The following is a 24,523-nucleotide window of genomic DNA, read 5'->3' as shown; positions in this document are numbered from 1 at the left end:
TGTGTGGGTGAGACCCCTGGATGGGGTGAGACCTCACGGCCATGTCCACACAGGCAGCAGTCAGCAAGACCTGGCCAGCTCCCGCTTAAGGGAGGTCACACACCCCACTCCCTCTCAGGGGATGTCACACCCCACGTCCCTCTCTGGGGGAGGTCACACACCAGGGCCCCTAAACCTGAGGTCCTTCTCAGAGGGAAGGTCACACCCCGGTTCCTTTTAGGGGGAAGGTCCCACCCCAGGTCTCCCTCAGGGGAGGTCACACCCCGGGTTCCGCTCGGGGAGGGCATATCCCGGGTTCATCTCAGGGGGAGGTCACAACTCAGGTCCCTCTCAGGAGTGAGGTCGCACCCCAGGTCCCTCTCAGGAATGTCACAGCCCAGGTCCCTCTCAGGGGAAGGTCGCACACCACACCCTCCATCGCTCAGGGAAGACGTCACTCCGGGTCACTGTGCTGTCACTCTTCGTGACTGTGGGCCCTCAGTAGATAGCTGTCTTCGGCCTGTCACAGCGACACTGGGGACACAGAAGCACGGAGGTGAGGGCCGTCCTGGTGAAGCATTCAGAGCCCATCTCACTTTCAGGTGTGGTGAATCCTGACACACGAGCTGCAGCGCAGGCACACGGAGATCTGCGGAGGCTCCCAGACACCAGCAAGCCCTCCACCGACACTCGGCACAGACGCCCCAGAGACACCCCCCAAGATTCCCGCGGGTAAACGTGCAGACACTCGTGAATGCGCCATGGTCCTCCACACCTGCAGAGACATCTTCACGTTCACCCCGCAGACGCCCTACAGATACTGTCTCACGCTCACGCACGCCACGCCTTCCCCACTGTCGCCACACAGGCGCTTTACAGACACCCACACATCCTCCACAGACACCTCAAAGTATACCCCAAGCCCCCTGCGACAGCGCTCCACAGGTCTCCCCCAGATTCCCACACTGGTCTCCCAATTGCATCCCACCGTCTCCCAACGCAGACACTCACAGACGCCCTAGAAAGCGTTCCCCGCCTCGCTGTGCACTGCGCAGGCCCAGCACTGTCACCTCCAGCACAGTCACACGCCAGGGGCACACACAGTGCCCCCCGACGCCGCGCACGTGGGCAGCCACACACCCAGGCCCTGTGCACACGCACGCACAGAGCCGTGTCCACACCCAGACACAACTCAGACACCCAAGCGTGTCCGCCCCCTCCCTGAGCTACGGCACCATCCCCTCAGACAGGCTCTCAGCCAGACCTCACAGACCTCGCAGAAACACCCCGTCAGACACGTGAACGTGGAAGCTCACAGGCCCAACAAACGCAGACGAAGACACAGACGCCTGAGCTTCATTTCTTCCATTTGTCATTTCAAGCAGTCTTCCGGCTGTCATCTTGAAAATCACTAACAGTCCTTTAAAAGCTGTTTAAAGACAACTGAGAATATGGTGCGACACTCTCTGGTCCTGGGGAAGGGGACAGAAATCCGCTGAAATGAGATCAAATGGTGCCCGTGAGAGTGTCAGCCAGGGGACACCTCCCACCACGCCCTCCAAGAGTGGCCTGCAGAGCCCGCAGACCCAGGGGTGGCTTCTGGGACACGCTGGCCCCTTTGTCCCCCAGTGGCCTTGTCAGGAAACAGTCTGTTCTGACCCCTTTCTCATGGGAGGCTTCATCCTGCCCTCAGAGACAGCCTTTCCTCCCATACAGCCCTGCAGCTGGTCTCCACACAATACAAAAGTAGAAGAAAAAAGAGGTGATGCTCTAAAAAAAATCCTCAAATTCTCTTAGAAAATAGGTGCTTCCAAAGAGGGGAAAATTGTGCCTGTTAGAAGCAGGAGGGGAGAGACAAGGAGATCAAAAAGAAAACCAAGAGGAGGGATAAAGGGACTAGAATGCAAGAAATAGCCCAGACCAGCTGGTGGCCATCTGGGAGCTGCAGAGAAAAGGAAGAACAAAGTTGCTGAGTTTCTAGCAAGTGGGTACAGTTTATCATGAGAGGAGATTACTGCTTTGAGGAAGTGGAAAGAAGCCAGGGCCGTTAAAAAAAAAAAAAAAAAAAAAATCGAGTGGTTTCCCTAAGGATTGGATTGCAGTGAGTTTGCTCCGGTCTGAAGTAAACTAGTTAAGGACATTATCATCTGGGGAAAACTTAGGAGGTTAGGAGGCATCCGAGATGTAGTGATATAGAGACTACATCTCTGGATGTCAATGTAAAAGTGGACAGTGGAGGGCTTCCCTGGTGGGGCAGCAGTTGAGAGTCCGCCTGCCGATGCAGGGGACGCGGGTTCGTGCCCCGGTCCGGGAAGATCCCACATGCCGCGGAGCGGCTGGGCCCATGAGCCATGGCCGCTGAGCCTGCGTGTCCGGAGCCTGTGCTCCACAACGGGAGAGGCCACAGCAGTGAGAGGCCCGTGTACCGCAAAAAAAAAAAAAAAAAAGGAGAGTGGAGAAAAGGGAAAGATATCTGGATATACCTCATACAGATGTTTTTTAAACCTCAAGTAAGACCATAAGGAAGGCCAATGACTATAGGATAAGCAGTAAATTATTGTAACCAACTGTTTTGATTTCGGTAAAAATTTGAGGTACATTGAATGTGTTTGCATAGGGGCTGTCCATAGATGGGAAATAAATAAATTATAAAATCAATATGTACTGTGCAATACAGAAAGACTCGCCCCACAGAGAACTGAAGGAAAGTGTGTCTGAAACTAAGCTCTTTGTGTCTTTGGCATCCACCAAAAATTAGCCGTCCTCTCTCCTCCTCCGGAGTGGAAGGCACTCCACTAAGTGGTGATGGCATCACTTAGCTCCCACATCCAAATAATTGGTCACCATGTCCTGACAACTCTGTCCCTTTAATAACTCTAACCTGGACCCTCCTTTCTCTCCCCATGGCCACTACCCCATTCAACCCGTCATCATCATCACGGCAAACTCCTAACCAGCCTCCCCGGCCCTAATATCGAATCCCTGCACAGCAACCTCCACATTTTCATAGGGTGGTTTTGTAAAAAAAAAAAAAAAAAAAAGATCTAATTTCTCTTCATTCAGTATTTGCTCTAGGTGCTGGGATACATTGGTGAACAAAGCAATGATATCTGCCCGTACAGAGTTAGAGTTTAATGGGAGGAGAAGGACAATAAACATCATGTTTTGTATGATATCTTGGAAGGTGATAAGTGCTGTGGAAAAGAGGAAAAAAACAAGCAGGGTACAGGGTATCAAGAGTGCCGAGTGTGTGTGTGTGTGTTTGTGTGTGTGTGTGTGTGTGTGTGTGTGTCTTTAAGTGGTGTGGCCAGGATAGGCCACAGTGAGAGGCTGGCACTTGCTCAGAGCAGGGGATGGAATGAACTCCATGAATATCTGGGGGAAGCACATTCCCTGTAGACACACTAGCCAGAGACACGCCCTAAGGTGGAATGTACCTGGAGGGCTCTAGGAAGGGCAAGGGCCATGTGGCTGGAGCAGAACAGATACAGGGTGAGAATGAAAGGGGGGTGAGGTCAGAGAGCTAAGGGAGGTTGGTCACATGGGCCTTGTAGCAAGTGGACCCACTGCAGGGTTTTAAGCAGTGGGTGACCTGCTCTGACTTCCATACTGAACAGTCACTCTGGTGATGATGGTGACCAGGGGTAGCAGAAGAGATTGTGAGAGACCGTGATGTGTCTGTCCGGCTCAGAATCCTGCAGTGACTCCCCTTTGCTTTCAGATAAAATCTAAACTCTTCTGTGTGACCCACAGGATGAGGACCCTGCTTCTTTCTCCAGATTTCTCTCTTCCTGGCATTTTCACACCCCCAAGCCCTGCCATGTTCTGAAGCAGATGGGCTTCTAACAGGCATCCTCATCTCTCACGGCGCCATGCATTTGGGTAGGTTTTCCCTGCCTGAACACAGTGCCCTTCTGGGCCTTCACTAAGCATTTCTCCTCAGGGAAGCCTTTCTCTCTATTGGAGCCACGCATCCCCAAAGCAGTCCGTGCGTAGTTCAAATATTGGGGTTATAGCCCTGAGTCAGAATGTCCTGTCCCCACTCTGTCTCTGTCACCAGACTGGGAAATCCTAGAGGACTGAAATAGAGCTCTTATTTCTGAGTCTCTAGTAGACATGGATGAGGGATGGATGGATGGATGGATGGATGGATGGATGCTGGCTCTTTCATCAGATCTTGAATTCTAGGGATTTCGTTTTTAGTTTAAAATTAGTTAAGCGTTAGAAATGCTTAAAAACTGTCTATAAGACATTAACTTCTCCATCGTGGAGGAGATGGCTGAAGGAGTGTGCTCAGGTAACTACTTGTGAGCACGTGTATATATCAACCGCACCTGATGGCTGTGTGGCTGGAAAGTTGAATATAAGAAAAATTTGTATAAATGGCACTAATTTGCCCATTGACCAAATATAATTTCATACAGGCTTTATTTTCTTGTCATGCTGTTCAATTAGCAGTAGCTCACGCTGTAACTTTAAGTTCCTTAATACTCATCTTTCCCCGCCAGCCACTGTCAGATATGTCATTTGGCTACAGATGATTGATTTCTGTTTGGCAGAATACTGAGGAGAACCCTTTCAGGACATGAGAGTCTTTCCACAATACAGAAGCACCTCTCAGTGCCTCTTGTTTTCTAGCGTTGTCACCGTCCAGTTTGGGTTGGCTTTAGGGTCTCCTTTTTTTATCTTGAGAAACGCTGGAACATGCAGACCATATGTGTTTGACCAGAAATGGATTTCGTCCCCACCTCTTGTTGTTTTAGGGAGGCCTAGGAGGCAGTTCCCTGACAATGACTAAAGACTGACTTATCACCTATAACCTTCTGATGACAGAACCAGAAGATGCAAGCTTGCCCCCAGGTGTCACTTCTTCACCAAGGCCATTCCTCCACAAAGTACAGAGGAAGCGGTACGGAAAATGAAACAAAAACAAAAGCACATTTTCTCAGAGATATCCGGATATGAACGCTACTCCAAACCTGGAATAAGCACAATGTAATCAGAGTTTTAAATGAGTGAGAAAGTCCCAGGTAGGCATCTTCTCTAACTTGTGAGCACCCCAGTAGAAGCAGAAGCCTCTCTGCCACGTCCCTGAGGAGCAGACGTTCCAGACTGGCTCAGGCCTCCCAGGAAAAGGGAGCCCCTACCTCACAAAGGCAGCCCTTAAAGACGTGGATTATTTCCAAATATCAGAACACAGTCCCTTAGGTGATTCCAAAGAGGCGTTCCACACTGCCAGGAAAAGAGCAGACTGAATTCTTGCATCTACTTTTATTCCCTCCTAAATAACACTCGTCTAAACAACAGGAAAGGGATTTTTTTTTCCCTTGAAGGTACAGCCCCACGAGGATGGGGTGAATGAGAGGAAACAGCAGCAATAAAATTTAGAGACTTAGGAAACCCCAAAAAAACTAAATCCTCGGATCAGCTGTGGGAAAAGCTGAGCCAACATATTTCATAAAACAGAACCCACATCCTCACCCGCCCAGGCCCCAAAACTGACAGCACTGCCTCCTAGATTGCCGACAGCCGTACTTTCCCCTTCTAGGCAGAAAACGACGACACAATACCTTTATTCTCTTTGGAGAGAAGAGATGAAATCCATTAAATACGAAGATGCCACTACAGAGGAAAATCCAGAGAAAAAAAGAATTCTTGGATATTAAAATCGTGATTTTAAAAATTTAACTTAATAGAATGGTTGGAAGATAATATTCTCCCAGAAAGTAGAATAAAAGGACCAAAAAATGTGAAATAAAAGAGAAAAGATAAGAAAACCACAGGACCAATCTGGGAAGTACAGTATCCAAATACTAAACGTACAAAAAGAGAAAAGAGAGGGCAGAAAATAATCCAATAAATAGTTTGAGAATAGTTTCCAAAACATTGAGAGCAAAGAGAAGATTCTAGAAATGTCCAGAGGAGGAAAAAATCAGTTCACCATGCATAGGATCAGGACTCAGTATGGATTTGGACTCCACCACAGCAGCACTGGGAGCTAGAAAGCAATGGAGCAATCCCTTCAAAAATGTAAAGGAAAATTGTCTCCAGTGTTGAATTTTATACCCAGATAAACTATTACTGAAATGTGGGGGTAGAATAAAGTCATTTTCAAAGATGCAAAGTTTCAAAAATGTACTTCCCGTATATGTATCCTTCTCAGGAAACCACTGAAGGATTTTCTCTATAAAATGAGGGGGGGAAACTGAAAAAAAGAAGAACCAGGATACAAGAAAACAGGAGATGCAAATGGCAGAAGGAGAAGCAGAGGAGCGAATGGCAGCCTCAGGATGATGGTGAAGGAAGGACCTGAAGGGCAGCAGAATATATTACCCCCAAATACGCCTTTTTGCCATAAGGATTATATCAGGCTGATTATTTTTAAGAAACAGCAGACACAGGAGAAGCTCTGAAAGCCAAGTAGAAGTTACCCTTTTGTAAGAGCATTTTACATTTATAAGGGAAATCTTCATTTGTAGGGGTATCTCCTTCTCTGTACTGGCAAGGGGAGGATGACTCTAAAACCCTAGAAACACTCACCAGGAGGAAGCAATGATTTAAACCTACGTAATGACCTTACCCTTGTTTACTGTTCTTTGCCTGATCATCTCCCATCACTGGCTCCTCCACCCACATCTTCTTTTGTCTTTAGCTGAAGACGGTATTGAAGGTGATGACTTGGGCCATCTGGGGTAGAATTTACTCAGTTTTTCTGGGTGTCTCCCACGTATAGGGAGGTATGCATGTTATTAAATTTGTCTGGTTTTCTTCTGTTAATCTGCCTTTTATTGTGGTAGGGAAGGTGGGGTCTCAGCTAAGAACCTACATGGATCTAGGAAAAATGATTTTTCCTCTCCCGCAGACCCAAGATGGCAACTGTGTACCAGGCATAGGGCGGCCAGGGCCCTTCAGAAGGCATAACCATTGGAGTGAATATCTGGTGGAGCCGACTATCTTGAGAGGAGATTGACATGGTTGGTAAATATGAACGCTAAGCACTCAGAAGTCTAAGCAAATGAAAGTCCAGAGTCCAAAGATCATACCCCTAACTGAAAAACCAAGAAGAAGCAGTGCAAACGTGCTATTTAGAGACATGGAATAGATACCAAATAATCATCTAAAAGAAGGAAATGTGGAGGCCTTTGGGGACAGAAAGGAAGAAAGGGGTCCAGCTTCTTGCAGAACTGTTTGACTCTTCAAGCAACTGCATGTAACTTAGATTAAAATAAAAATAAATTTTAAAAAAAGGAAAAGAAAAACAAGCAAAACTTCCCAAAAAAATTCCAGATTTTCAACTATTTGAAGATGACTATTAAGTTTTCCCTTCTCCCAGGTAAACTGTTCTAGTTTTCTTAACTGTCCTTCATCTGACCTCATTTCAAGATATCTTGTCATCCTGGCATCTCTTCTGGACAATGTCCCAAGTGCTCAGAACTGAGTACCACAAGGTATCACACAGCCCACCAATGCTTGACCCACTGGCATATTACAATACCTCCCACTTTAAAGCCATGTATTCCTCATCCTTTCCTTATAAATTAATATTCTGAACCTAAATCCAGGGCTTTCATTCTTACTAAACTTCATTTCATTGATTTTTTTTCATCCTTATCGTATTTGGTTAAAATAATTTTAAATTCTGATAATACCATCCAGTAGATTAGCTCTGTCTCTCCCTCAGCTTTGGGTCGTCAATAAATTTAACAGTATTTCTGTGTATTTATCCAAGTCTTAGAGGAGATCATTGAACTAGTCACAGTGAGAAGAGAGTCCTGAGTTACTAAACTTTCCCCTGGGTGGGATTCACCTGGCATCACGCACTTTGCTTTGAGTAGAGGTATTCATTCATTTGCTCGAAGATGTAATACAAGGACACTTTTGGGAGAGGAATGGAAAAGAAAAGGTACTGGTAATAATTCTAGGAATTATTCCTTCTAAAGGGTCACAGCAAGACAAATTCATAGTACCCTTCAGTTGCATCTGAGTGAAAGAGAATGAATTTTTCGGAGTTTTGCCCTATAATAGAAAGCCACATACACACACAGAATTGAGTGAAACAATTTCTCTGTGCATTTGCTAGAAGATAGAGTCCCATGTAGCATAAGCCTTCCATAGCCATGGAGCCAGGAGGCTGTGCCCTTGTGAGGTATGGAAAGGTACCACACTTCACCACCTCTCAGGGGTCCCTGGATGGGGGCAGCAGATTTGAGGTTCCAGTTGCAATGACAGCCTCCTCCAGTCTCTGCTTCTTTGGTGATTCATGCTGGTGCTTGGACAAGTGTTAGATTACTTTTTGACAAGCTGAAAGATGAAGTTCAAGGTGAACAATTGGCTGATGACCCAAATGTACTCAAATTCGACAAGCCAGCACCATACAGAACTGTTACCTGGGTTAATCAAACCCATTTCAGAGTAGATGAAAAACTGATAGAGGAAAGACTATTTAAATCTCCCCTGTAGACGCCTTCAAAAAAGAACAGCTTTTGTCATAAGTATCCCAGGAAATCTCTCTGTTTTATGCTTGGCGGAGATTAAAAAAACATAATATGATTCTTGTCTGAATTAAGAAAATATTGGTGGATAATACAGAAACTATTATGAGAATGAACTATAAATTACAATCAAGTCCTTATTTTAAAGACTTTGCCTCCATCAATTAATTCATGCACAAGAGACTGAATCCATATTTCCAAGCAGTAATTCCAAGGAGTTTAAAGGTTTTTTCCTAAAGTTTTCTCTCTTGAGGTATGAATGCATGTTTCAAGTCAGTTACTTTGATTACTGATTACCATCACCATCTCCTTAATCTAAGTCTGTAAACTTGTCCAGTTTTTCTCTTCTGCCCCATTTTCGGTCATGAAAATTCCTTCCCAGAGGTTAAGTGTATCCCAAGAAAGGTAACATAGACGACGTATGGTATTATGGAGAGGCTAATGGGAGTGGGTCAGAAAAGTTTTTCTTTGAGGGAAGTTTAAACAAGAGAAGATTAATTGACAGAAAAAGTGAGTTGAAGGATTCTCTAAGTACCGCAAAGAAATATGCAGGCTGAGGAGAAGCACTTGTTATTTGCTTTGTTGTTGGAGAACAGACACTTCATAAAGTAACAATAGCAGACCTTTTAAGCTGCTTCTCGAAAACTGCTTTTTTTTGTTGTTTTTTTGTTTTTGTTTTTTGCGGTACACGGGCCTCTCACTGTTGTGGCCTCTCCCGTTGCGGAGCACAGGCTCCGGACGCGCAGGCTCAGCGGCCATGGCTCGCGGACCCAGCCGCTCCGCGGCATGTGGGATCTTCCCGGACCGGGGCATGAACCCGTGTCCCCTGCATCGGCAGGCGGACTCTCAACCACTGCGCCACCAGGGAAGCCCAAAAACTGCTTTTTAAAGAGAGAAGTTCCAATAACCAGTGAGATCAGATTCACTGGGGTTTTGTTATGGAAGCCCAGTGAATCTAAACCATAACATAAATCTTAAAAAGACAAGACCGCAGGCAAAATGGAGACTGTCTGGTAGTCAGGATTGGTTTCTGAAGTGCCTGTAATCTGAAAACGGACACAAAATGAGTAACAGGTCTTGGGAGTTCTGAAGTTTGGGGATTGAAATCTACTCAGTCTATAACTGTCTGACTCTTTGGCTTAGGTGGGTAGAGGATAAGGAAGCTTGGATGGAAAGTTCGAGAAAACTCAGTAGTCAAGAGCTTCTTCAGGCAAAGATGGATGAAAAGGTGTGTCCAAGACATGGGGTACCCCGACAGAAGTTCCTTTGGAGAGAAAGTGAGTCCTCACATAGACTCTCCCTCACCCCTCTACAATGCGTGACAGTCCAGAGAGGGTTATAACCAGACCGAGAGGAGTGCTCAGCGATTGCCAGTTTAGAGGGTCTCTTATTGTCCAGATAGGACCACTCTTTGCAAAAGATTCTCAAGAAATAACTTTTGAGTGTTTTGAAATTTACAAACTTAATACTTGAAAAGTAGTCAGAAGTAATGAAAAGATATACTGCCATGCTAGCAATTAAAACGTGCAGGGAGAATTTTATTATGACATAACTAATAATTTAAAAACATTACCAGGGGAAAAACAAACGGTATTGGGACTGCTTTGGGAAAGCCAATGCACTTCTATAATTGCTGGCAGTATGTACAGAAACATCTTGCCTACAGGTTCAGTGATACGTAGATCACCATTCCAGGTTCATCTACTCTAATATTTTCAAAGTCATCTCAATGAATGCCTCCCAGCTTTAAATAGTTCCATAATTCTGTGATTTGTTAAACTGTGAGAATATCAATTGTTGACTATTGTGTACAGTTATCCATTAACAATGCTTCAAAGGGGACTTCCCTGGTGGCGCAGTGGTTAAGAATCCATCTGTCAATGCAGAGGACACAGGTTTGAGCCCTGGTCCAGGAAGATCCCACGTGCCGTGGAGCAACTAAGCCTATGTGCCACAACTACTGAGCCTGCGCTCTAGAGCCCATGAGAAGCAACTACTGAAGCCCACGTGACTAGAGCCCATGTTCCACAGCAAGAGAAGCCACTGCAATAAGAAGTTCTCCCACCACAATGAAGAGTAGCCCCCGCTTGCCGCAACTAAAGAAAGCCCGTGAGCAACAACGAAAACCCAATGCAGCCAAAAATAAATAAATTAAACAATACAAAAAAGTGAGAATACTAATATGCCTATCTCATAAGGTTATGTAAAGGAGTAAATGAGTTAATAAGTATAAAGTGCTTGGACAGTGCTTGACACATAAGAAGTTGATAAATGTTTGCTATTACAATAACATAAAAAATGACTAACAGGATAAAGGAGTTTATCTTTCTTTCATTAACAAAAATATCAAGCTATAGGTGATTGCTGCATTGGTTTAGCTTATCAATGGTGTCATCAAGAGCCTTCAATCTCCATCATGTCACTTAACCATCTTTAGCAGGCTGGCTTTTTGTCTTTCAGCCCATGGCCACATGGTCTCATAATGGCTGCTGTAGCTCCAAATATCTCACATCTCAACTGTGTTTAAAATCAGAAAGAACAACGCCATCCAGAGAAGAGGGAAAAGTGAGAAAGAAAAATGAGAGAGATAGAGAAAAAGAGACGATCTCACACTATTTTCACATTTTATGAAGGAGCAAAATTATTTTCCCAGAGCTCCTCTGATTTCACCTGATCTCATTGGCCAGAACTGAGTAACATGACACCCCTGAAATCAAGGGCTCTCTGCCTTGGTTTTGTTGGCAGGAAAGAAGAGAGAGAGTGTCTTAGACAACTCACAGGACCTCCACAGTTAATCATTCCTCTGTTATACCAGCTGCTTTGTTCCTGCTGGGCTGTGGGAAGGACAGTCTGTCCCCCAGAGTTTTTGTGTGAATGGATCGATAATTACAGAGCTTTTATAACATGGAGATCACTGATGCCACCTCTAAGTTCTTCCCATCTGTCTTCATGCCTGATGCCTATGAGCGATGTCTACTTCTTTATGAGACAGACCTCAAAAGCCCAATATCTTCTTCTAAAGGCTGTTCAAACCCCGACTGGAACACACAAGGGTACCCATTGGAGTCCACAGCTGGTCAGCTTTGGTTGAGCCCTGCTCTCTACCGGGCCTTGTGTGGCTCCGAAGGAAGCACCCTGGCCTTCGGGTTGTCCACATCTGGATGAGAAAATAAGAACAGCACGCACCAAGCATCAATTCCATGCTTGGCTCTCCTGGAGTCCAGAAGAGGGAGCGGTCAAATGGTCTGGCACATAGTGAGGTTCCCTTGGAGGAGTTACTGAGGCCACAGTGAATGGGAAGCATTTATATGAGCCAAGGAGAGGAGGGGGCCATTCCTGACCAGAAGGCTAGCCTACAAAAAGGCTGCTGATTGGGGTGAGCAGGATATGGGAGGGACATTCATTCTTATCCTTTCGAGATTTGTATGTTTTTCTCCTTAGAACTTGGAAGACACTGCCCAAAGTTGAGAACATGCCAAACATTAACATTACTAGTGCTGTCAACTTTCCAAATGTAAAGTATATCTGCTGGAAAGTGCACGGAGACTGGGTTACTCAGGTTAAAAAAAAAAAAAGTTTAAGTGAATGTAAATTGTAATGTGCCAGCCAACCTCTTTCCCCAGGGGTATCACACAAGCAGTCAAATAAATAACAGTACATATATTCTTTAATGAGTCCTCACTGGTCCTGAGACAACTTTATTAACCTAGCTGAAAACAAAGAAAAATAAATGTCACATGAGAGACCCAGAATGGCACAAAGAATGCTAAATATCTGGTTTCTAAAAGTGAGTGAAAATAATCAATTTGAACTTCCTGGCATGTTTGGGGAGTTTCCATCCCAGGTATCATTTGGGTCTGAAGAGAGTAGATTGTTCTCTTTCCTCTGGTAGGAGTGAGGACCAACTCAAATGACCCAAGTGTCTTAGGACCCATAATGGGACTGTAGACATGAGGGTTGTTTCCCTGAGATTTCTACTGGCCCTGAGAAGTGAAATTAGTGCTTCCCAAGTGCATAAAATATCAAGACATTGTCCTTTATGTTAAGACAGCCCAGTATAACCAGGAAAAATGAAGACATATGTCCACACAAAAACTAATTCATGAATGTTCATAGCAGGCACTATTCATAATAGTCAAAAAGTAGAAACAATCCACATATCCATCAACTGGTAAACAGATAAACAAGCTGTGATATATCCATACAATGAAATATTATTTGACAATAGAAGGAATGAAGTAGCGATACAAGCTATAACGTGAATGACACGCAAAAGCATTATGCTAAGTGAAAAAAGCCCGTCACAAAAGACTCCAAATTATATGATTCCATTTACATGAAATGTCCAGGATACGTAAGTCCATAGGGACAAACAACAGATTAGTGGTTGCCTAAGGATGAGGAGATGGTGCGAGAATGGGGAATGGCTGTCAGTGGGTATGGGGTTTCTTTTCAACGTGATGAAAATGTTTTAAAATTGATAATGGTGATGGTGTACAGCTGTGAATTTACTAAAAGCCATTAAACTGTACACTTTAAATTGAAAGAAAAAAAGACAGTCCAGAAACCAAATGCAGAAGGAACATGCAGGAGGGAGAGCCGGGGACCTCCAGGATTGATGGGAATCCTCCACTGGGGGAGGATAAACATCTCTTGTCTCTTTTTAAACACATCAGGTTTAAACTAGGTAGAGAAGATTTTTTTTTTTTTTTTTGTGGTACGTGGGCCTCTCACTGTTGTGGCCTCTCCCGTTGCGGAGCACAGGCTCCGGACGCACTGGCCCAGCGGCCATGGCTCACGGGCCCAGCCGCTCTGTGGCATGTGGGATCTTCCCAGACCGGGGCACGAACCCGTGTCCCCTGCATCGGCAGGCGGACTCTCAACCACTGCGCCACTAGGGAAGCCTGAGAAGATTTTTAATAAGGAAAACTTATGCAAGACTTATGCAAGAAAGGAAAGGTAGGCAATATTATTGGGTGAATAGAAAAGAATCAAACTTATTTGCTAAGTGAAAAGGAAAATTAAAGGTGAAGAAAAATTGGACTAGGAAAATGGCATCTGCCTAAAAGATGAAGACCAACAAATTCTCAAACACAAAGAGAAGAAAAGAGAATACCAGTCCCAGGACTTCCCTGGTGGTGCAGTAGTTAAGAATCCACCTGCCAATGTAGGAAACACGGATTCAATCCCTGGTCCAGGAAGATCCCACATGCCGTGGAGCAACTAAGCCCATGAGCCACAACTGCTGAAGCCCGCGTGCCTAGAGCCCATGCTCCGCAACAAGAAAAGCCACCGCAATGAGAAGCCCGCGCGCTGCAATGAAGAGTAGCCCCTGCTCGCCACAACTAGAGAAAGCCCATGCGCAGCAACAAAGACCCAACGTGGCAAAATTAATTAATTAAAAATTTAGAAAAAGAATACCACTGCTACAGTAGAAAGGAAATGGGAATTAAGAAAGCTAGATACAAAAAGAAAACGGTAATCTGACTGAATAAGCACACGTAAAATTGCCGTGTAATACCATGTGTTTCTCGAAGGTGGTTGGAACCAGATTCTTTCCTTCAGTTTGTTTGAAGTACAATTTACCTATCATAAAATTCACCCATTTTAAGTGTACAATTAATGAGTTTTGGTTAAGTTTACTGAGTTGTGCAATTATCACCATAATCTAGTTTAAGAACATTTCCATCACTCCTATAAAATCCCTCTTAACCATATACAGTTATTTCCAATTCCTACTTCCAGCCCCAGGAAACCACTAATCCACTCTCTGTACCTATAGATTTGCCTTTTTTGGCCATTTTCTGTAAATAAAATCATACGATATACGACCCTTTGTGCCTGGCTTCTTCCACTTAGCCAAGTGGAGCTATGCTTCTGTAGAGTGTGGACATTGTTTCCCACTGAATTACCAGCCCCCAGACCCTGCTTTCTCGGCCAGCCCATCTTCTCTTGCTTTTTTCAGTCCTCTGTGCCTTGGAAAGTGGAAGGAACAATACTGAGATCCAGAGCCAGTGCTGACCAAGGGGTGACCACACACGGAGGGGTGGAGGGAGGAGAAAACAAAGCTGGCGCGGGCCCTACAGAAACGGCGCCCAGCAGAGAAGAACCGTCTGTTGGGTAGAATTCCCCAGGGGCTCCTGTCCTTCCTTCTTGCCCTGCACCTCAGAGGGTACGTTCAGGGCCTTCCCGAGAGGTCAGCCTTGTGAGCTGCCTCTGGGGAGCCTGTTCCCAGGGAGAAAAGGCAGAGGACCGTTCTGGGCTCAGTGGGTTGCTCTGGCCACTGACTCTTGGTCCCTGTGCCACACCCAGCTCCGGGAACCCACCCTCCCTCCTCTGGAGCCTCGGGTCTGTGGTTTCTGCACTCCGTAAGGGTTAGGGTTATCTTCGTCTCCGCCTCTGAACTAAGCATAATGCCTCGAAGGTCTAAACGAGAAGGAATCACCCTTTGTAACTAACGTGGTGCTCTTTCAACACTGCTGTGGCTTTATCCCATTTTTCCATCCTCTTTTTTGGCCTCGCCAAGAGGCATGTGGGATCTTAGGGGATCTTAATTCTCTGACCAGGGATCGAACCGGCGCCCCCTGCAGTGGAAGCACCAGAGTCTTAACCACTGGACCGCCAGGGGAGTCCTCCGTCCTCCATCCTCCATCCTCATATTCTTACTAACGGCTTCTGCAGGGGGAGAAGGAGGCCTGAGAGAACTCCTCAAATTCCACCCAGTCTGCTTCCTTGCCCCCAAGACTGGCCCTGAACCCCACACAGCGTCCTGACAAAAGCTCTGCTTCCCCAATCCCAGCACATCTGCTTCAGAGCCCGGCGCACCATTTCCAAAGCCAGGGGAAAAGAGGCCATTACCCTTCCCGGTACCACACTCAGCATGGCTTCCAACTGCCATCTGATTTACAGTGAAGTATACACTGTCTTCTCTGTGAAACCGCTGTGGCTATGCAGGCAGCATTCTGATTTTCTCAGAAATATCCAAACGAGGTAGTAGAAATTTCCTCACGGTCTATCAGACACGACACCCAGGAGTTGCTTGTTCTGGTATCAGCCTGGAGTTGGTGTAAAGGGAAGCGAGCCCCCCGCGCTCCGTACCCACCACGCCGCCCCACACAAATGTGGTTTCACAAAGACGCACCTGTCCTGTGAACAGGGGGCTCCTTTCTCCCTCTTGAAATGTGTGTCCAAAGAACGCCTTGAATATTGTTACAAACTCTTACTTGACCTGCTGTGTGTTAATTAGCTTTTTTTTTCTTCATTTCTAGCTGAACTACTACAATTCGATCAAAGCCGTCATTTCAAGCTCCATGCATGAGCCCCTGCTGCAGTCATAGGTGCTGCTTAAGCTTCTCTTAAGTTTGCCATGTTCTCTCTTTGTGTGTCAGGTCCTTGGCTGTCTCCCACCTTTAGAATTTCTGCATTGCAACAGGCATCCCACGCTTTGGTAATAATTCCCAGTGCAGCTCAAAATGGGACATCCTCCCACTGCTGAGTTCTATAAGCTGCACTTTAGGCTGAAGGGGAGGCGGAGGGAGGGAGGACAGGCCTATCACAGGCTTCGCCCAGGCCGAGAGCTCGATCAATATTTGTTGAGTTGAAATAAGAGCAAAGTCCACTTCAAGCGATCTCAGGCTGTACCATCTGAGCAGCCCTAACGTGCCACATGATAGATATTAAATATACAGTGATATCGACATAAAACAGTGGCCTTGGGGCCTTTGTATAAAGTGGGATTTGGGAATTTTTTAAGACTTCAAAAGGCATGCTGGATATAACAACTGTCAGCGATGGCAGCAGGAAGACCCAGAAACTGAAGACGTTTGGATTTTCTGGAAGTTGGACTTGGATCAAGTGAATTCAGAGAAAGGAGAACCCAGGTCCCAGTTCAGCCTGCCCTTTTCAGCCCCAAATGCACAGCAGTCTGGGCGCGGACTTGACCAAGCAGGTCTTGGGTCTTTGGAGCAGGGAATGTGACAAGTCTGTGCCCTTCACAAGCGAGTCATTTTGTCTGGACCAGACAGAAGCTGTACATCCTGGCACTGGATGAACTCCAAGAGGTCGGTGATTCAGATTAGAACCGGGAACCAATCTCTTTACATTGGATCATTCCCTGGTCACCAGCTCATGGTCTGAAGTAGATGCAACCTCTGACTGACCCAGGGGCATTCTAACTAGAACACCTAGTGCCAGGCACTGTACTAAGCTCCTTCCATGTATTCTTTTATTTAATCTCCATAATTGCCTTATGATTAGATTCCACGACTAGCCCCATCTCACAGGTGAGTAAGCTAAAGCACAGAGTAAGTAACTTGTCCTCAGGTATTGTTCAGGGCTTTTTTTTTTTTTTCCTGTATTGAAAGAAACCCAAACTCAAATTGACATAAGCAAAAAGACAATATTTTGGATGTCTTATATAACACGAGAAGGACAGGAAAGCAGCTTGGTGTCCCCCAAGATGGCAACGAACCCGGCCTCGCACGGCCTCACCACCAACAGAGTCTGGCTGATACTCCAGCACCCCAGTCCAACCACCCCTGGGAAGGTTCTCATTGGCCAGTTTGGCCCATCTTTGGGACCACAATGATCCACCTGATAGAGGAAGGGCAGGGGCAAAAAAAACCTGGCAGTGCCCATTCAAACCACGTGATTAGTGTACGGGAAGCGGTGCTTTCCAGAAGTGGGAACAGGAAGAGGGGGATTACTGATTACAAAAAGTGAAGAATGGCTACTGCCCTGAGCCACGCAACTTGGAAATGGAAAGCCAGGAGCTTGAACCCAGGTCTGCCTCCAAAGCCTGTGCTTGTAATCCCTAGACCCACAGTGAAGGCATCACTTAGGAGTGTGTCAGAAACGCAAAGTCTCAGCCACCTCTGGAACTACTGAATCTGTCTGCCTTTGAAAAGAGCTGAGGGTGACTTGTGCCCATGTCAAGTCCGAGGGGCATTCTTTAATCACGATAATACTATTTTTTTGCTAATTTTCTCCCTATCTTTTCTATATTAGTCTATTTTTTTAATTAAGTTTTTTTAATTGAAGTATAGTTGATTTACAAAGTTGTGTTAATTTCTGCTGTACAGCAGTGATTCAGTTGTACATACATATACATTCTTTTTTATATTCTTTTCTGTTATGGTTTAGGACCTTGTTGTTTATCCATTCTATATATAATAGCTTACATCTGCTAAACCCAATCTCCCACTCCATCCCTCCCCCAACCCCCTCCATCCTGGCAACCACAAGTCTGTTCTCTCTGTCTGAGTCTGTTTCTGTTTTGTAGATAGGTTCATTTGTGCCATATCTTAGATTCCACATATGAGTGATACCATGTGGTATTTGTCTTTCTCTTTCTGACTTACTCCACTTAGTATGATAATCTCTAGTTGCATGCATGTTGCTGCAAATGGTATTATTTCATTCTTTTTTACAGCTGAGTAGTATTCCATTGTGTATGTGTGTGTGTGTGTATATATATATATACACACCAGACCTTCTTTATCCAATCATTCGTCAGTGGACATTTAGGTTGTTTCCATGTCTTGGCTATTTTAATAGTGCTGTTATGAACATAGGGGTGCCTATCTTTTCAAATTATAGTTTTGTCCAGATATGTGCCCAGGAGTGGGACTGCTGGATCATATGGTAGCTCTATTTTTAGTTTTCTGAGGAACCTCCATACTGTTCTCCACAGTGGCTGCACCAACTTACGTTCCCCCCAACAGTGTAGGAGGGTTCCCACTTCTCCACACCCTCTCCAGCATTTGTTATTTGTAGACTTTTTAACAGTCTATTTTTATCATTGTTTTGTAATAACTTGCCACTTGAAGATCTTCTTAACTCTTCACACTTACTTTATGAAACTTCATCCTTATTGTGTGAAGCTCTTGAGAGCATGCTGCAAAGGCCCACCCAATAGTTCAACATCACCACTATCATACTGAATTTGCAAGCTGGTACTGGTGACGATTCCTCACCTGTGTTGGGCACGTACTAATTTATAAAGCATTTTCACATTTATCAGTGGTTCTGAGCCGTGGCTGCCCTTAGAGACCTTCCGGGGGACTTTATAAAATCTGATCACTACCTGGGTCTTGCCCTCAGAGATTCTGACCTAATTGGTCTGGGATAAAGCCTGGGCATTAGGGCTTTTAAAAGCTCTCCCAGGGATTGTAGTGTGTGGTCAAGATTAAAAGTACTGTTCAAGGCGTGTGGTCCAGGTATTTGTATCTTTTAGACATTTCCCAGTGACTTTAATTTGCAGCCACGGTCGAGAACCACTCACATATAGTTATTATTTGATCTTCATGGTAGCAGGTGAGGTATGCATGTGTGCACTCCCATTTTACAGGTGAGGACGTGTTAGGTCTGGCGAAGTTTGCCCATCAGGTCACTTAGCTGGAAGAAGTGGAACTGGGACTCGACTCCAGTTTCTCTGACCCAACGCCTGTCTTCTACCTGCCATACCCTAGACTTGGCTTGGTAAAGCCCTATCCCACAGGCCCTGGGGCTTGTTTGGGGCCAGCCTCATTTCAAAAGGAGATTCTGACCCTTGAGCAGAATAAACCTCTGAACCATCATCATTCACCCTAGGGTGGTGAGAAAGTTGCAGCCGGTAGAGTCTGCCTCGATTTTCTTTGTGATCTCTGGGTGGGGTCCCTGCACATCTGGGTGGTAGCAGTAGAAGCAGCAGCAGCCTGAGAAAAGAACAAGTGAGGAGGCCAGACACAGACACGCATGTCCACTACCCAGCCCGGCCCAGCAGACAGGAGGAGTGGAAGGCTGGGAAGACAGGGCTTGTGTGTTCATTACCCAGAGGGTAGTTATGACTTGGGTCTCTTCCTACACGAAATCTTCTCCAGGTATTTCATTTGCTGGGATGACCTTTACCTTTTTCTCTTGGCCCTCCTAACTGCCCTCACCTTTTCTCACTCTTCCAGCTCCATCTCCAGCCCCACTCTTGGATTTTAAGGGCCTGATTTCACCAAACAGCGCATTTGTAATGAATAAGATATTTAACACCATCTTCAGCAACTCAGAAGTCGGCCACCCACGTCGCGACAGCCATTTCTTTTATGAAGCCTTTCAGCTGAGCTGCGCCCGAGCACTTCTGAGCTTTGGGAAAGCTGAAATCTTAGGGTTTTTTCCCTCCTTTCCTTTAGAATCTTGTTTCAGTGGCCACTGAACATCATGGAAAATCAGCAATGAGTCGTGTCCAAGGTCTCAGCCACCTATGAAACACCACCTTGCCTCTTTCTTGACAGGAATCTGACAGAGGCCCCGTCCACCTCCGATTCATAGCTTTGGAACTCACATTTATCTTTCAAGGAAAGCTTCCTTTATCAATTTCTGATTCACTGACATTTAAATCACCAAAATGTTAGAAAGAGATGTGCTGTGAGTATGAAGTTTCTTGGGAATTTTCATCAGACTTTCCTGGAACTAGGGAATTGTGGTTTTCTAGAACGGTAACGGATAGGAATCCTAAGAAACTGAAAGTCAGCATTCAGACACTGAAGACGCTCAGAATTCAGCGTTTGTTGTGACAGAACAAAAATCAGTGAATCCGGAAGGAGGGTCTCTGGGTTCTAGCCCTGGCTCTGCCACTCTCAGAGTAGTGACCTCAGGCCTCAGTTTCCTCTCCAGTTCAATATGGAAGCTGGACACCAGCTCAAATTCACAGATCCTCATTCTGCTGTAAGGCCCCTGTCCACCCCCTCCTTCTCACATCACGGAAAGCCTGGGACACGACAGCTGCTGAGAGCTCTGAGCCACTGTGAAGTTTCTCTCAGACCTAGATAACGCTACTGTAGAAAGAACCACTCCACCCCAACCCCCAGTCATCATCACTGTACTGATAGTTTCTCTGTGTTGGGTGCTCATGATGTGTCCGGCATCGTACCAAGATGAGAATATGGGGCCGCCTTTGGAGCAAAACTCCTGGAAGAGTTGCCTCTACTTGCCCTTCCCTATGCCTGCCCTCCCAGCCTGTCTAAAACACACTCGAACCCGGTTTTGTCCCTGCCATGCCACCAACATCCCTCCTGTAAGGCCCACCAGTGCCCCTCGTGTGGCTACATCAGTGACCGACCCTCATCCCACTTGCTCTCTTAACATTTGAAGCCGCAGGTCACTTGGCTTCCTTCCCGTACTTCTCTCTCTTGGCTTGAGGACTCCAGCCACTCTTGGTTTCCCTTTCATCCCACTTGTTGCTCCTTTTCTGAGGGCCTCACTTGCTTCTCTGCATGACGTAATGTCCAGGACGTAATGCTGCAGCCCCCAGAGCTCAGTCCTTGGTCCTCTTCTCTTCCACATCTGCGTCACTCGCTTGATGATGTTGTCAATTCCCAAATGCACATCTCCAGTCTGGCCCCTCCCTGAACTTCAGTCTGGTATTTCCAGCTGCCTTGGATCTATCCCTAAAGGATTTCTCCAACTTGGGTATCTCACAGACATCAAAATGAAACCCAAACCTGAATCCAGATCTTCTTCCTCACACTGTCTTGCCCGTCTCAGCTGGCTCTAAGTCCATCCTTCCAGTTGCTCTCCCCAGAATCCAGTAGTCACCCTAGACTCCTCTTTCTTACAACCTGTTCTGACCTGTTGGCCCTGCCTTCGTAATACACCTGAAATCTGGCCTCTTCTTCCCAGCCCCACTGCTACCATCAAGTGAGAACCACTATGGTCCCTTCCCTGGATCACTGCACGAGCCTCGCTGCTCTCCCTGCTTCCATCCTGCCCCTGTAGTCTATTCTCTATGCATCAACCAGAGATATGCTTTAAAACGAAAAGTCAGATCTGTCCAAATCCTCCAGGGCCCTTTGTGTCAGCCCGACCCTCACGTCTCTGACTTGTCCCCCACTTCCTTCCTTCCTTCCTTCACTCTGTGCCAGTCACACAATTTCCTTGAATATATTTAGGATTTTTTTCACTGCTTCGTCCCTGTTCCTGGAAGGTTCTCCCTGCAAATGTCTGCATCGCTCACTCCCTCAGCCCCTTGAAGTCTTTGTTCAAATGTCATTTCTCAGTGAGGCTCCCTTGTCCACTTTATTATATATTGGAACAGCCCAGCCCCTGCCCTTGGCAGTCCCTATTTTTCTTACCGCGCTCTGCCCTTGTTTAAATCCATGCACCTAATCCCCTTCTAATATACGGTCTAATTCATCTATTCTGTTTGTTGTTGGTGATCTGCCTTCCCTCATCAGAAGGCAAGCCCCTCGAAAGCAGGGGTTTTATCTGTTTTGATCACTGTTTTGTCCCACACACTTAGAATAGCACATGGCACGTAAACAGGTGCTCGATAAACCTTTATGGAGTGGGTTCCTTTATGAAGTCAGAATTCATAACAAATCAAAGTAGTGCTCTGAAGCATTTCACACCAGGAGAGCTGAGATTCTGTAATGACAAGCTCTCCAAGCGTTTCCTCCTGTGCCCTTCTCCTCCCGTCTCCCCATCCGCCCCCCCCCAGACACATTCCCCACAGCGTCCTACACCTGTGTCATGCTCAGTCGGGTGTGTATTGTGTTCCCTCACATGCTGCCCCACACACTCATCCACTCCACCATATGCTATAGCCCCAGCACCCCCAGCCCTGAGTGGTCACTAGAGACCATAACCCTGTCAGGAGAAAAGGTAGATGGCTCACCCCATCCCACAACCCCCGCAAATCAGTTCCAATCTCCACTTCTGGTCGGTCCCCTTCCACAGCCCCTTAGGGACCCCCCTTTACATACTCCTGGACTTCAAAACTCAGCTTCAGATCAGCCAGCTATTCCCAAACGGGATCATCTCCAGCAAGAGGGCAAAACCATAACAGAAGAGACCAAGAATGGCACAGAGGCTCTGCGGCATAGGAAGTGCTTTCAAGTGCATTTGTTTACTTGCAGTGATGGAAGGCGGGACTTTCTTGCTTTACTTTGCTTATTCATGAACATGAAAGGGGACATGTCTTGGTCAAGGTCATAGACCAGGCTGGGCCTCGAACGTCCTCTCTCCTGCAGACCTAAGCAGGGTCCCATTTTGTGACAGCAGATCTGTGGGCTCCTGCCACACTGAGGAAATGGATGGAGTGGAGGGAGCGAAATATAGGGAGAGGTAAGCAGGAGAGGCCCGAAGGGCATCTCAGAACAGGAAGAGTAAAGGTCTGAGCTTTGGGGGGACACCCTCACCTCAGTGCTAACCCCCTGGGATGCTCTGAGCCCGTGACTGTGGCCTCTGGGTCAGCCCTGAAGCTGCAGTGGCTTGTCAGAATTCACCCTCCACCAGGACCCCAGAACCTGAAGACTTAGCTGCTAGTTAGTGTTCTGGGATCTGAACCCGCCTTGAATCTGCTCTAGGTTTCCATGGTGATTGCTTAAACTTTTCATCATCCAGTCTTTCAGACCTTGGGGGAGAGCAATGCGCTCTGGTTTCCATGACAACCACTTAAACATGTATCTCTGTCTGGCTCCGTTGGTAAAGAACTGCCAGAGATCATGCAAATGAACTGGCTGCTCTCCCTTCGCTTAAAAAAATAAAAATAAAGTGACACACCTGCTTAGACGTTTCAGATCTCTGCTCATAACAAGAGGGGTGAAAGTGTCAAACTGGTGTTTGTGAAGGGTTTCCTGCACTGCTTTGACATTTCGAGTGCCCACCCAGATACACAGGCTCAGTGTTGCCATGTGAAGTAATTATCTACACTCAGCACTTGCCCTCCTCTCCCCTCTGCCCGGCAGATGAAAGAGCTGCAAATTCAAGGCTGTTTACCTTCCCGCTGCACGCTAAAGGGGGAAGGAAGGACTGGGCCAGAGCCACTACCCGACCCAGCCCTTGGCCCCTGTGGGGAGGAGCCATGGAGAGCAGGGTCCCCCCCTCAACTCACTGTCCATAAACCGGCCAGGGGTGGCTCCGGTCTCGGGGGACAGCCCCAAATAACGTGCAAGTCACAGACCCCAGTCGCTCGGCAATGACTCTGCTTCTCTGTTGGAATTCATGGAAGGGAGAACAGCCATGTGACTCTGAAGAAAAGCTCACAAGGGGAAAGATGAGGGCTCGTTCCCCCACCCCACACACCTGCCCAATCCTCCCGACACACCCTAAACCAGAGGCCCTGAGAGGCAGGCATGGGCCCAGCAGCCACAGACAGGTGTGAAGCGTGTTCTGAAGCTGGGTACCAACACGTACAATTCTGGCGGTTTCCAGTGAAAGCTAGAGATTTCCCACTTTTCCGGGAAAATACGCAGGCCTACCTCAGTCCTACCTCACCTGGGTCCGCTGGGTGGCAGTAGCTCCACCCTCGGGAGGTGAAGCCTGCACCTGCTTTGAGTGAACTTTCCTGAGTACCACACTCCTCTCCCTGAGTCCCGGAAAAGAGTTGCGCTTATAATTTGTGACAACAGGCACAAGACACAGACCAAACCAACGATCCTTCGGCCAGTTGCCGAAGTCACAAACGACGGAAGAGGATTCTTATTTGGGGGCAGAGGGACGGAGGGGGGGTGAAGACAAATGTTCTTCCACCTTCGTCCTCCGAGATCCTTTAGGCACCTTCAAGGCTGAGGTCGGAGGGGGAAAGCCAGACGAGTGGACAGGAGATGCGCTGGTGAAGGGTATGCTCATCTTCAGGTGACACTGTTACCAGCCCGGGTCCCTGGACTCTTTAATCAATAGATATTTCTAAGAGGCCCAATGAGGAATTCAGGCAAGGCTGTATTGGGACTGCAGGAAGGGAGCGAAAACAAGTAACAGGTGCCCTTGCTCGCTTCCCGAAGCGGGGGGGAGATGGTTCCTTAAATGGGGGGTGGGGTAGGGGCAGAGATCAGTGGGTCAGGCCCACAGTGGTGGCTTAGGTGGTCTGCCCACCCCGTTGGTGGTGCTGTGTGCAGGGAGCTTGCGCATACCCTGCTTTGCTCTCCCCACCTCAGAAATGTCAGTTGATGGCCTTTTTGTATCTTATTGTTCACGACTGCCCCAGCTGGGCACCCAGGTAGTTATTTTTAGTCCCTTATAGTTACTTTGTATTTTTTTTCGGGAGGAGACTTTTATCTAAGTGCAAGCACTCCAGTAAAGGGTCC

At 46.7% G+C, this 24,523-nt stretch overlaps 1 pseudogene; it reads left to right on the top strand.

Moving 5' to 3' along the window:
* Positions 1-740: 740 nt before the first annotated feature.
* LOC113625555 (WD repeat-containing protein 49-like) overlaps positions 741-24,523 on the top strand; it is a 47,041-nt pseudogene continuing 23,258 nt past the window's right edge.

The sequence above is a fragment of the Aethalodelphis obliquidens genome, unplaced genomic scaffold (genome assembly GCF_003676395.1).
Source record: "Aethalodelphis obliquidens isolate GAN/ISIS:26980383/991018 unplaced genomic scaffold, ASM367639v1 scaffold16, whole genome shotgun sequence".
In the NCBI taxonomy this organism is placed as follows: Eukaryota; Metazoa; Chordata; class Mammalia; order Artiodactyla; family Delphinidae; genus Aethalodelphis; species Aethalodelphis obliquidens.
The sequence above is the reverse complement of the archived record's forward strand: the minus strand, read 5'-3'. Positions and strand labels throughout refer to the sequence as shown.